The sequence below is a fragment of the Quercus suber genome, unplaced genomic scaffold (genome assembly GCF_002906115.3).
Source record: "Quercus suber isolate HL8 unplaced genomic scaffold, Cork oak 2.0 scaffold_35, whole genome shotgun sequence".
Taxonomy (NCBI): Eukaryota; Viridiplantae; Streptophyta; class Magnoliopsida; order Fagales; family Fagaceae; genus Quercus; species Quercus suber.
This window is the reverse complement of record NW_027069500.1, coordinates 561,461-576,373: the sequence shown is the minus strand read 5'-3', so window position 1 is coordinate 576,373 and position 14,913 is coordinate 561,461.

The window sequence follows — 14,913 nt, the reverse complement described above, 5'->3', positions numbered from 1 at the left end:
AAAAAAAGTAAAACAAAAACAAAATCTAAACTCAAGGTCATTGAACTCGAGTTTTGTTCAGTTAAAACTCGAGTCCTAAGAATTCGAGTTCTATGTTTAGTACTCGAGTTCCTAGAATTCGAGTTTTCAAGCAGAGAGCCTAGAAAAAAACATAGTTGAACTCGAGGACTCCAAACTTGAGTTTTTCTCCCTTTTTTTTTAATCCTGCAGAAACAACAAACATAGAAATAGAGTAACACCTGTGCAAAGCAGAAACAGAGCAAACAAGAGAATTTCTATTGGCAAAAGGCAAAAATTTGATCGAAGAAGTAGACAAGAAAAAAGATTTAATCCAAAAAAGAACAAAATTTTATTACTATATACATTTTGATTACAAGGCCATAATGACAAGACTTCTATTGAAATATACACTTTGATTACAAATGATAGTTCCACACTGGATCTTGCTTCATGACTACACATTCCCTCCACAGTTTAGCAATCTCGCTTCTTGATTACACATTCCTTTTAAGTTCGTCACTTTAAGTGGACTCATGTTATACAGCTAGCCCCACCTTTTCGTAGTAAGATGTGTCTTCATTAGGCAAGTTCTTTTAGTATCAAAGCTCTAGGATCTCAAAGTTCACAACATATGAAATGTAGTCACCTAGAGTACTTGGCATAGAGTATTTTGACTCAAGTTAATAATGTTTGAAAATAATGTGGGAAAGAATATCAAAGAATGACAAACATACAAGCAATATCCAACAAATGTGAATCCTTCATAATATAAGCTTCTCCTTTAATTTCCAACAGGTTAAAATATTATGATTAAGTAAAAAATTAAGCTTCTATTTTGATGATAAATCACAACCCAATACCATGTTTTAGAGGGGTAAAAGAATGGAAATAATTAACAACTAATTGAAAGAAAAAATTAAACATTCATAATATCACAATCTAGAAACATGTACATTGGATGTAGAATACTTCGATTACAAGTGCATTTAGTGATGAACAAAATAATAATTCTGCCAATACAATGCAATAGGAAGTTTGAATACACAATAAAGAGAGCCACAATTTACATCTACAATGCCATTCCAAAATCAAGTATCTGCATGCCTGACAAAAATTGAAATATTGTTGTTAGATATCAAAAGGCAAAACAAAGGTAATAATCTATGTAACTTGGCTAATTGATACAATCATGGCATTTTATATAAAATCATCACTTATCTAGTTTGGATCATTACTGCTTGTCGAAGCCCCACGGGAAAGCGAACATCTCCTACGATTATGCCCCTATTGATGACACGGTCCATAACTCTGCTTTTGTTGAATCTCCCTCTAGTCAGAATTTGGCTTCTGGCTTCCCGGTTCTCGCTAGACCCCATCCATCTCATTTCATATCCTAGACTTCATAGGTCGACCTTTGGCCCGCAATAGCTCTAGGTCAAGCACCTACTTTGGACCATCCATATCCCTCCACAATGACTCTGACTTTGGCACCACAAATGCATGTGAATAGGTGCGAATGGCATTCTCCAAACTATAACATGGGTCAATATATCTAGTCGCATCTTGCCCCAGGAACTGAAGAACTCTAATTTCATGTGAACAAGGGATCTTTCGATTTTGCCACTTTCCACAACCACATGTTCTGGCCAATATGTTTATTTCGTGACTATGGTGTCCCCCTCTAGAGCTATAGATGTTGTGTGCAGTAATTACTTGATATATACCATTCAAATTATTAAATTCCCTTACTTGGTGTCCTGCAGAGTTTTTAAGATTTGCATCATAGATTTTTAGGGCATATTTGCTTCACATCTTGTCCTCCGAGAGGTCATGAGTAATTTCTTTGGGTCAATCATGGAAATACGCAACAAGTTTGCTCCAAGTAAATTCAACCATTGCAGCAATAGGCAGGCCACGGGCACCTTTGAGTACTCCATTGAAGCATTCCAAGACATTGGTTGTCACAGCCCCATAATGGTATCCACCATCATTGAAACTAGGTCCACATGTCTAGATCCTCTTTCATTAGATATGTGTATGGCATGATAGATGAGTTGGGTTCACTTTCCTGTCGCCTAGCTCTTAGCTTCTTCCTAAGGGCCTCGATCTTGGCTTCCCTTATAGATTGCATGTATAACTCAAATTTAGCTTCCTGAGTAGCATACCCCGCTTTCAAGGCCAATGAATTTAAAGTGGTGTCCTGAAATTGTGTTAAAATTGCTAGTAACATGTTGAAGGCAATATCTGTGAAATGCTTGTACTCGTCCATCATCATCTCTAGGCCAGTTTGCAATTGCATTTTGAATAATTTTATGTCGATCAAAAATTACTCACATCCACTAGTGAAATCTTGAGGCATTCTAAAAACCACCCTTAACTAGGCCCTGACTCTTTGTCCACAACGGCAAAGGCGAGAGGCAAAACCTTGTTGTTGGCATCGAAGGCCATTGCAATCAACAATACCCCTTAATATTTACCATACAAATGGGTCCCATCAATACTGATCACTAACTTACAATGTCTGAATCTTTCAATGAATGGAGCGAAAGCACAAAATACATAGCGCAATATTGTATCACCGAACTCGCTCCTGGGTATGGTGTTATACCAGTACTGGGTGCCAGTTTCTTGATCCAAGTATGCCAATAACAACTTTCTCAACCTTTGGTAAGACTCTTCCCAATCCCTGAATATCTTTGCGATAGCCTTTTGTTTTGCATCCCATATCTTGTAGTAAGAAAGCATATGATCATACTACTTTGCTTTAATGATGTCTCTGAGGTGACCAATTGTTACCATGTGATTTTCTTGCAATGTTGGAACAAATTTTGCTGCAAGAAAATTAGAATCCATCATTCTACCATCAAGGGCCATGCCAAGGGGTATAAAATTGTGAGGACCCCTAACTAGGCCCTAACTCTTTGTTCACAATGGCAAACGCAAGAGGCAAACTTGTTGTTGGCATCGGTGGCTATTGCAATCAACAACACCCCTCGATATTTACCATACAAATGGGTCCTATCAATACTAATCACTGGCTTACAATGTCTGCATCCTTCAATGCATGGAGCGAAAGCACAAAATACATAGCACAATATTGTATCACCGAACTCGCTCCTGGGTATGGTGTTATACCAGTACTAGGTGCCAGTTTCTTGACCCAAGTATGCCAACAACAACTTTCTCAACCTTTGGTAAGACTCTTCCTAATCCTCGAATATCTTTGCAATAGCCTTTTGTTTCTTATCCCATATCTTATAGTAAGAAAGCATATGATCATAATACTTTGCTTTAATGATGTCTCTGAGGTGACCAATTGTTGTCGTGTGATTTTCTTGCAATATTGGAACAAATTCTGCTACAAGAAAATTAGAATCCATCATTCTACTATCAAGGGCCATGCCAAGGGGTATACAACTGTGAGGACCCCTATAAGATGTGACCATCCATCGTCCATTAAATTTAGGCTTCACGACTGCCCCAACGTACCACTTGCATGACCCATCCATGCATTTCACAGACAATCTACTTTTGGTCGACTTACTAGTCATAAAGTTTCTGTTATGCTTTGCGGCGTAAATTGTTAATGCACACTTCATTGCCTCTTTATTTGCAAAAATCAACCCTGTACTAAAATTCATGTCCACATTCCAAGAAGAAGCAAATGCTTGCTGAACAACTTCAGGATCAACCATATTTTCCCAAGTATTTGCATAAAATGATGAGGCAGGAGGTTCATAAATGGGGGTCGTATTTGTAACATGCTAAACTCTAATAGTAGCGTCCACATCATCTTTATCACATTCAGCCATATCATCAACATGAGGATTGGGAGTAATTTCATGGTCATCAACACCCCTATCAAATTTGCCTTGCTTAATCCTCTATTTGTACTCATCTCTATTGTCAAGATCTTTACCATTAATGACAGCATAATTAACACAGTCTTCATCTTCATCTTCAACTACTGGAAGTGTAGAGGATTCATCTCGATGTGTACAAAATTGATTTTCATATCTATTGCCAAGTTTGCTCTTAATTGTTGTTGGCGTCTCTTGAAAAGGGGGTGTATAGCCTCCCAATGTGATGCATCGATTATCTAGGACTGCAAATTGTAGAGATGTAGTTGTTTGTACAATTTTCTCTACACCAACTTTCGCACGCGGCTCCAAAGTGACGTACAACTCAAAATTTGCTACTTGTTCCCATGTGAAGATCATATTTAGTACTAAATATTCCCAATAATTAATCACAATGTTAATTTTTTTTTAAACCTAGCATATTATTAACCACAATATTTACATTAACAAAAAAAAAATTCCCAATATGTTGTAATAACATAATTAATCACAATATTTGGTACTAAATATTCCCCCAATACTAAATGTAAGGACTTAATTTGGAAATGCCCTCAAAAATCAAAACGAAAATGATCCAATAAGCCCAAACAATACATTTTTAGAGAATGGGTTCAAGAACTAGGCCCTAACAAACGGACAACGCCCAAAACAAGACTTACACTTGTTGAAGGCCGGCGCGCTGGAGTTACTCCTCAAGGTCTCTCCTCGGCACCGATCTGAGGAGCTTGACAAAGGTCCTTTCCTTTCCTCTTTTTCCTTCCCCCCTTAATTATTCTGTTGGTTCCCCTTATATAGTCCTCTTCTCACCGTTTCTCTCTTCCACTTGTTGATCATCCACGCACTTTCCTTTTGATTGCCCGTCCCAACAGCTGCATTATCAGTACTTGCGTGATTTGCAGTGGCCAGGGTTGCCCTGTCCAGGAGTCACATCTCCATTAATGCGGCCAGAGGGTCAGGCCTTCATACGACGTCCTTGGACGATTCTTCATCCTCGGCATGGGCCTTGGGTTGGATGTAAAATGGGCCGATGCTACTAAGTTCTCAGGCCCTACAATAGCCCCTCAAAATCCTATTGCCCGCCTTCTCGGACGGAGAGGAGGGTTTTGATACCCTCAGGCCTTTGTCATGATTTGCCAAACCTCGGCCTACGTCAGCGTTGGAATCTCTTCACCTACCCAATGTGCGTTTCTGGCGCCTCGATATTTGGTGCGTGCCTGCATTAAATTTTTGTGGCTCCATGTTCAATGGTGTGATGACAATCAATCGGCGGGGATTTCTTGCCTTTATGGCGGGAAATTCCTCCTGGTTAATTTTAATTAGGGATACAAATACTCATTTGAACCGCTTGGCCTCCTTATTTGTGCACTCAAGAACTTCGGCACACATACTCTGAATCTGGTCCAATCTCCACACTAACCAGCACCCCTTTTCAGTATAAAGAGTCTGTCCGAGGAGAATCTCCCCATTTCTATAAGTTTCATTCTCTCTGTAGCATAAACTTCTTTCTGATTCCTTTTTCTCTTTTGCTCTCTCTCTCTCTTGGGTCTTTGAGTCATTACTAGGGATGGGTAAATTTAAGAAGTTAGTTGAGTCTGAAGAGATGATGAAGAAATTCATTGCTGATTATGGGATACCCCGTAATGTTGGCTTGAGGTATTGTGAGGAAGGAGAGTGGTTCATTAAAAGGAACGAGGGCGAAGTTGTGATTCCCATAGTTGCCTTCGTAAAGGGAGGCATGAGAATCCCTATGGGGCCAGTGACGAGCGGTTACCTTAGGCATTTTCAGCTAGCTCCTACCCAGTGCGCCGTTAATATGTTTAGGATACTAGGCTACGTAAATGCCCTGAATGAGAAGATGAGGTTGAGGTTAACCCACCACAATGTAAATTGGTGCTACAACCTTCAGCATCTAAAGGGTAAGTCGTACTATATGAAGACGAGGGACGACAGGGTTCGGCTTATCCAGTGCTTCCTCGATTCTAGTAAGGGGTTGACTCAAGATTTTCTCATTGTGTCAGGGGAGTGGCATGACGGTCTTCACTGCCTGACAGTAGAGGGAGAGGCAGGTAGGGTACTCAAAGTAGGGGAGGGTCTAACTTCTTTTCTTTTTTCTTGGTTGTATATCTTTTTTTTTTTTATTGACCATATGAGTTTTGTTTCTATTTTTGCAGATTCGCACACCTTCGTACGTCATTTTCACCTAGTCAACAAGGCGGACTTGGAAGCCATTCTTAGGGCGGAGCTCTTTCTAAATGAGGCCGATAACCAGGTCAGAGCCGCTTATAAGATCCTCGGGCGTGACCCAGCCCAGAAGTCGTTCCCGGTCCCGAAGCACGTTATCAGGGCTTGTGATCCTCGGCTTAGGCAAATCACCGTGGTAAAGGACGGGTTTTCATTTTCCGAAGGAACTTCTATTCCAGAGGGTATCCCGTTGGCAAGTTCTTCTTCATCCCATCAAGCAACAGAGGCCGAGGAAGGGAGCTCGGAGAAGGGGGGAGAAGTGGTCGAACTAAGCTTGTCTGAGGACGAATTTGGTGCATTTGACCGAGCTGATTGGTCTGAGGATTCCTCTGGTGATTTGGGGGACCCCCATTTATCCGAAGACGATTTTCAGCCCCCAAGGGTTGTTACTCAGACGGAGATGGGTTCCAAGACATAGCCCCAAACCAGCCTTCTTGACCTGCTTGAGGGAAAGTCCGGGAAAGGTGTGCCGAGGGAGTCACAGCCCAAGCCTACTCCACCTTTGCCCAAGCCTTCACCTGCGCAGACCAGGTCGTCCTCCATCCCTCCAATCTCGGACTCTCGGCTTGAGTCCTCTGATCCAAAAAGAAAGAGGCCTTCCAAGGGCAAAGATCCAGTGGATGGGGGCAGATCCCATTCTTCTCCAGAGGAAGGTAAAGCTCACCGACCTACTAAACAACTGAGGCTTGGTGGTCAGCGTAAAGGAAAAGAGATCATCCAGCAATCCGAGCCCCAAGCCTGGCGGCCCGCTGCCATGCTCCATGGACAACCTTTGATGGATGACGCTACTTTCCGGGATTTCCGAGGAGGCGAGGGGGCTTACGTAGTTGATGCCCTGGAGAAGTCCCTTCTCCTTCTCGTCGACATGGCTAAGCTTGGGAGCATGAGAGGGCAACAGGTTGCCTACAACCTTAAGAGATACCTGGGTATGGTAGGACTTCTGGTACTTGTTTATTTCGTTTGAATTTTATTGCCGAGCACCTCCCTTCCCCTTAATGGTGTATTTGATTTGATTGGCAGGCTATCCAAGCTATTTTCAAGCTGGATGAGGAGGCCGACAGCCAGAGTAATGCTCTGGGGCAGGAGCGCGACAAGTTCCTAAAAGCTGCAAGTACCCTTAAGAGATCTGAGGCAGATCTCATGGAGGCGATTGAAAATCTGGAGGAGATGACAAGGGCTAGAGATAACGCGGCTTCTGACCTAGCCGCTACTACGAAACAGGCCAAGGACTAGACAAAACGTTTGCAAGATGTTAAGGGCCAACTGCAGGCTGCCCAAGAGGACATAGCCGACCTGAAGCAAAAGTTAGCCGAGGTGGTTGGGGCGAAAGGTATTGCCGAGTATGCCAGGGACGAGGCTGTGAGGGTTAAAGAAGAAGCCGTATTTACGAGAATAGACGCCGAGCATTCCGTAGAACAAGCGGAGGAAGAGGCCTTTGCTGAAGGGGTGGCTAAGACTGAAGCTACCTTTAAGGCTTAAGTTCCTGAAGTGTGCAAGCGCTTCTGTTCCCAGACCTAGAATGAAGCCCTCAACCAAGCAGGGGTTGATGCCTCATCTGACCTTAGGAGAGCAGAGAGAGTGTATTACCCCTTACAATTCGCGAGGTTATCCTTGTTACTTCTGAGGAGGAGTCCACTTTGCTGGCGGCAAGTGAAAGTCAGACCAAAACTACCGAGGACACATCTTTAACTGGCAAACCTGTTAAGGAGGCTGAGCTCCATGGAGCATTGGAGAGGGCAGGAACTGACGGCCAAGAAGTGCCCTAGGGTGTGGTAAAGCCTCTTGTTAACCCCCAAGCTGCACTCGTTATCCCTCAGATCCCTCATACCGTGGAAGGGTCCTCTAAAGTAGCCCCTCGGAGGCAGGGCCCTGAGGTGTGAGTCAAAGCCGTCCAACAGGCTCCTCAAGACAAGCTATCCACTGAGTGGGGGGAGTAAGCCATCTCGTTGTACTACCCTGTCTTAATGGCATGGACACTCCTATTTGTTTTCTTTTTCATTTCATTTCGCTTTTTACCTTGGCGACATTGTAACAGAATTACATACTTTCTATTTGAACTACATATTCAGTAGTTCGCTTTTAGTTCTTTGATTGATACTTCCTTTTAATTGTTATACTTTAATGTTTCACTTAATACTTTGGTTCTGTTCTAGACTTAGTCTCGTGAGGCAATTAGGTTTCCCTCAAGTTTGAATTTGAGGACCATACCACAACTCGGTTCTATCTGACGCTTTTGTTCTTCTGCAAGTAGTTAGCTTTCCCATAGGTTTAAGTCCTTGGACCATGCAATACCTTGGTTCAGTCTAGTACCCAGGTATATTTGAGTGGTTAATTTTCCCATAGGCTTGAGTTCGAGGACCATGCAAGGCCTTGGTTCAGTCTAACACTTCTGTTCTTCTGTAAGTAGCTAGTTTCCCCATAAATTTGAGTCCTCGGACCATGCAATACCTTAGTTCAGTCTAATACCCAGGTATATTTGAGTGGTTAGTTTTCCCATAGGCTTAAGTTCGAGGACCATGCAAGGCCTTGGTTCAGTCTAACACTTCTGTTCTTCTGTAAGTAGTTAGTTTCCCCATAGGTTTGAGTCCTTGGACCATGCAATACCTTGGTTCAGTCTAGTACCCAAGTATATTTGAATAGTTAGTTTTCCCATAGGCTTGAGTTCGAGGACCATGCAAGGCCTTGGTTTAGTCTAACACTTCTGTTCTTCTGTAAGTAGCTAGTTTCCCCCATAGGTTTGAGTCCTTTGACCATGCAATACCTTGGTTCAATCTAGTACCCAGGTATATTTGAGTGGTTAGTTTTCCCACAGGCTTGAGTCAGAGGACCATGCAAGGCCTTGGTTCAGTCTAACACTTCTGTATGGGATGAAGGAGTTTGTCCTCGGTGCTTGGAATCTTACTTTTGGCTTGATGGCGGCCTCAGCCCTGCTTCACCAAAAGTGGGCCATCCTCGGGCCGGATCCTTGACCCCACGGTACCCTAGGCAAGGGTGGTTCGGACTTCTAACCTCACGCGTGGCAGTAACCCGAGCTTCAGTTCAAATTTCCGCCCTCCTCAATTACGAGGCATCCCCTGACTGTTCGTATTCCGCGCCTGACGTTTCGATGCGCAAGACGCGCTCTCATTAATATCCTCGTGGATTGATACAAATCCAGTGGTCTACGGCCTCCTTGGAATTTGGTCAGGATTAATGCCGCTGATAACCCTTTTTTCGAATTCTGTGTGGATCAATTCCCACCAACCTCCATATTCTATATAAGGCTCTCTGGGGCGAAACGTCCTTTCACACTCCATGAACCCTCTAACAAAACAGGAAACATGTCCCTTCAGCTCTTCGAACCCCTTCAATAACCCTGCCAGGATTGTGACAAGAGTTTGGAGAAATGGGGCGACCTTGGATGGGAGTGAGGGCACACAGGCCAAAGGTCCTTCTTCCTCGGCCAAGAGCCGTTGTGGCTGTAGCCTACGTCAGACTTCCGGTGCGGCAGAGTTTGGGCGTCATCTTGATGGTGTCGTGCATGGCGGCCAGGAGGGAGGACCCTGAAGTACATAGCGCTCTTCTCCGGGGTGCACCCATGCCTACCCTTCAGACTAGCAGTGACTTGCGCCTGGCCTATCCATCGGTGGAGGCTTGCAAGATTAGGTCATGTCTGGTGCCCGGGTGTTGCCATCTCCAACGGCCAACGACCGTGGAGCTGAGAGAGAATCAAGGGAACATCATGGGGAGGGGTCGTCAGGCGCCCATGCATCTGCTCCTCTCTTCTCGTCAGCACCATCCGCACCGGCCTGAGGGTTGTTGGCAGTCTTAAAACAAGCTTGTCTCAGCCCCCTTCCCTAAAGTTAGTTTTAAAACAGGCCTATCTGGGCCTCTGTTTGTAGAATTAGCTTTAAAACAAGCCTGTCTGAGCCTCTATTTGTATCTTGTATTTACTTTTCGATTAATAAAACGTTGCGATGTTCGTTTCCTTTTCCTATTCTTTGAATCTTTTACTTTCCTGCAACGATCATATCTTGTGCAAAAGCGTTATTGTTGGTTGTTACTTCGTTCTCTTCTTTTTCTTTTTCTTTTTGGAGTCGGGGTCAGTGTCGCTGGTGGTGATGAAAAACTACCCAACCTTACGCAAGCCCCCAACGGGGAAATCGTTAGCTGTTGCGCCTGCTAACGCCCTAGTTCTCCCCACAAACGGCGCCAATTGTAAGGACTCAATTTGGAAAGGCCCTCGAAAATCAAAAGGAAAATGATCCAATAAGCCCAAACAATACATTTTCAGTGAGTGGGTTCAAGAACTAGGCCCTAACAAATGGACAACGCCCAAAACAGGACTTACACTCATTGAAGGCTGGCGCGCCGAAGTTACTCCTCAAGGTCTCTCCTCGGCACTGATTCGAGGAGCTTGACAGAGGTCCTTTCCTTTCCTCCTTTTCCCTCCCCCCTTAATTGTTTTGTTGGTTCCCTTTATATAGTCCTCCTCTCACTGTCTCTCTCTTCCACCTGTTGATCATCCACGCACTTTCCTTCTGATTGCTCGTCCCAACAGCTGCATTATCAGTACTCGTGTGAACAGGGTTGCCCTGTCCAGGAGTCACATCTCCATTAATGCGGCCAGAGGGTTAGGTGAGCGCATTTAGTGTGGAGGTGACAACCCGTACTAGACTTTTCCCCCCACTTGGTGTTGGTCTCAGTCCACCGAGGACAGTGCCATCCTCGGCTGGGGTCTTTGCAGCTCAGGCCTTCATATGACGTCCTCGGACGATTCTTCATCCTCGGCATGGGCCTTGGGCTGGATGTAAAATGGGCCGATGCTACTAAGTTCTCAGGCCCCACACTAAATATTCCCAATAATTAATCACAATATTAATTTTTTTAAAAAAAAACCTAGCAAATAATTTAATCACAATATTTACACTAGCAAAAAATAAACAAATATTCCCAATATGTTTTAATAACATAATTAATTAAAATATTTGGTACTATCCCAATAATTAATCACAATATTAATTTAGAAAAAAACTTGGCAAATAATTTAATCACAATATTTACACTAACAATATATATATATATATATTCACAATATGTTGTAATAACATTAATCACAATATTTAGTAGTAAATATTCCCAATAATTAATTATAATATTAATTTTTTTTAAAAGCTAGCAAATGATCACAATATACTAAAAAATAAATTGATCACAATATACTAACAAATAAATTAACCACAATATTTACACTAACAATATATATATATATATATTCCTAATATGCTGTAATTTTTTTTAAGAAAAAAAGCCTAGCAAATAATCACTATATTAACTAACAAAAAATATTCCCAATATTGTAAAAACATAACAAAATAAATATATAACATAACTAAAGTACAAATATATATAAAACATTATCTGTGAGACAGTATTATTGAGGTGAGTGTTGTGTGAGAGGGCGTGAGAGTTGAGGAAATTTGTGAAGTTGTGATTGAGAGAAGAGAGGGTGTGAGACGGGTAAGGGGGAAAAAAGGTCTCAGCTAGGACCCACATGCCACACGTGGAGGGGCTGCTGACCATTCATAAAAATCGAGTTCATTAGACTCGATTTTCATTAAAGAGAAATCGAGTCTAATGGACTTGAGTTCTATATCCACATGGCGTGAAAAAAGCGTGAAACAGTGTGATTGGTGGGACGCCCTATAAATCGAATCTAATGTACTCGGTTTCTCTATAGCAAACTCAAGTCCAAAAGACTTGATTTCAGTGAACAGAAACCAAGTCTATTAGACTCGATTTGCATGCCTACGTGGATAGTTGTCCACCTCAGCTGCTGGCGCAATAGGAAAATTGAGTACATTATACTCGATTTATAACCCCAAAATCGAGACTCACACTCTTGAGTTGTTAGTTAGCAAAATTGTTTCAAAACTGTGCTAACTAACAAAATAGTTTGGCTTTTACTATTATTTTCCAAAAAAACCAAATAATTGCCACCCCTAACTATAATCCAAGGGTGCTGGCCTCCCACTCCTTCAATGGCAAAAAGTTTTTGAGTTTTTAAGGCTTTACCATCAGACAAGACTTTCTTCGCAAACATTACTGGCAAGTTTTTAATTTTGTACTATAATTTTGGTTGTTAAATATGATTTAGGGTTTTTTTTTTTGGGAGAGTGTTTCTTTTGAATGATTAGCTTAGATTGATGGATTTAGTGCCCGTAGTGGGTTTTGTTAATTTCAATTATTGGCTGCATTGCTCTCTCTTTTGTATTTCAGTAATTAAATCAAAACTTTGCATTGCTCTCTGAATTGGTTTTTGATGATGCCGAAAATATCAACAGTGGGTTGCACAATGCTCGCACCCTCGAGACGACACCTGCACAGAAAAAAGAGGACCTAATAGAGAGCACCGGTGTGGTGCCGGCCAAATACCCTCCGAAGGTCAAGTCAGAAAGAGTGCTCACAACTCTAGAGTGCTAGAGAGGGTTAATTATGCGTACCTTGGCTTATGAGGGTATTGGGGCTTTTATAGTGGCTTGAGATTGACATCCCTTCCTTGATGCGGAAGTCTTTTCCTTATAGGACTCTTCCTATGGAGTCCAAAACGTGATGAACAAGTCTCCTCCTTACGCGGAAGATTTTTACCAAGTATACCAGATCTCCGAAGTCCTACTAGCGCAAGGACTCTATTTGGGCTCTTACGAGAATGGGCCAAAATATCCCTCCTTAGGGGCTCAACAGGCCCATGGACAATCTAGCCCAACATAATTCAGCCCGTCTGTGTCCGGCCCGTTCACAATAGGTCCGTCCATATAGGGCCGTGCAAACGATGGATCCGTCTACTTGGGCTTAAGAGATTTTTCCCCTTTCAGCTGCCCCTCACCCGATGGGTCCGTCAGCACATATGTACGGACCCATGGGGTGAAGGATTTAAAACTCGGTAGCCTGTCTGTAATTTTTTATCCGTACAATGCTGAGTCAGGGGCTGGTGCATTAATGCGTTGTGCCAAATGTCAATTTGTTAGTGGCTGTTGTTTTGGAACGAGGCGTCGCTTCGTCTTCCGTGCACTCTCAGTATAAATATTAGGCCTCCGCCTCTCATTTCTCCACTTGCTGCTGGAAGAGATTTGTCAGAGCAAGTCCGTCACGTCTGTCAGAGCACAACCCGTTCACTCAAGTATCCGTCACTCGTCGTATCCAACTACAAGTTCCTGGTGAGTTATCTTATATCCGTCCTTCCTTTTTTCTTTATTCGCACTTTAATGAGTCCGTCGTTATCTCCAACCCGTCAGAGTCTTAGGCTTTTTAATTATATGTAGGAAATGTCTAGTGCGTCAAGTAACCAGTCGGTCGTTCCCGACGGGGCGGACTACGAGGGGATATATCCGTCAGGTCCCAAAGACCACGACGTCTCAAGCGAGAGTAGTCCGTCGTCATCTTCCTCGTCCTCAACATATGAGGGCCTGGAGATGATTGAAGCCCAGGAGGTTCCAGATGACGAAGAACAAATAGTGGGGTCCGTCGTAGGGGTTGATGGACTTAGGGAGTTCATCTTGCCCCCAGAGTGGACGGTCCACGCTTTTATGTCGACCATCAAGGAGGGTCACTTCAACACAATAAGGGACCGCTACCAAATTCCTGACCATATCCCAATCCGTCTACCTTACAAGTCGGAGAAGTGTTATTACGAAGGAGTGGACGGAGTGGGCGTGTACGAGTCGGTGTTAAAGGCTGGGTTACGGTTCCCATTGAGTTCACTACACCGCGAACTCTTAAGTTACCTAGGCATATCCGTCAGCCAGGTATCCCCAAACGCCTGGAGGGTCTTTATTGCCATGGAGGTCCTGTACGGAGCCATGTCGGACGGAGCGAGGAGGCTCACAGTAAGAGAGTTCCTTCATTGCTACCGTCCAGACGAAATAGATAAGTCAAGGGGCATGTATAGCTTCGTCCCTAGGAGTCCCGTTCTGAAAGTTATCTACGAGACCCCGGACTCAAACAGGGACTGGAAGAGTCGTTACTTCTTCATGGAAGGAGACGACTGGATGAGTCATGCAGGGGAGACGGACTTCATGCCCGTCGACACAGTTTGGGGCATTTTAAACTCATCTGGTATGGTCCGTTGTAAACCACTCCGTTCATTTATGTAAATTGTAATGTTTTTAACCTCCGTCTTCTATTTTGCAGTTCGACGGCGTCCCCAAGTTACACTCGAGGAGTTTAGTTTCCTTGAAAAGATTTTTTCCAAGACAACTCCAGAGGAGAGGACGTGGGCCAAGCTCGTCAACCTCAATACTATTCATTGGTATTGCGACGGTCCTGAACCCACCCCGGCAGCCCTAAAGTACGAGAAAACGACCCGTCTGCGTAAGTCCGTCCTCCTTTTGCCATTTTCACTCCATTTTTTTCTATTATTATTGCTCCATAATCCGTCATCCTTTTTTCAGAGATGGAGGATGCCAAGAGACGAGCGGCCATAAGACTTCAAGCCGCGAAGAACAAGAAAAAAGGGACGGACGCCATGGGGACGGGCTCTAGCAAGCCCTCTCTAAAACGGAAGCTGCCTATGAAGGGTGACGGTCCGTCTAAGCAGCCCAAGGTTCCTTTGGACCCAGTCCTTGGCTTGATGGCTGAGGGGAGCAAGTCAGTCCCTCCGTCCAAGCACGGTAAAGGCAAAGGGCTGATGACGGGTCAGCCAGGCGAGCAGAAGAAACCACCCGTCTTGCTCCGCGAGGATTCCAAGTATGCCTTGGAAAGGATGTCGTCGATCATCACTACCGACGACTTCGAGGATCTTGGGAACCACTCGACGGAGGCGATGGGAGAGACG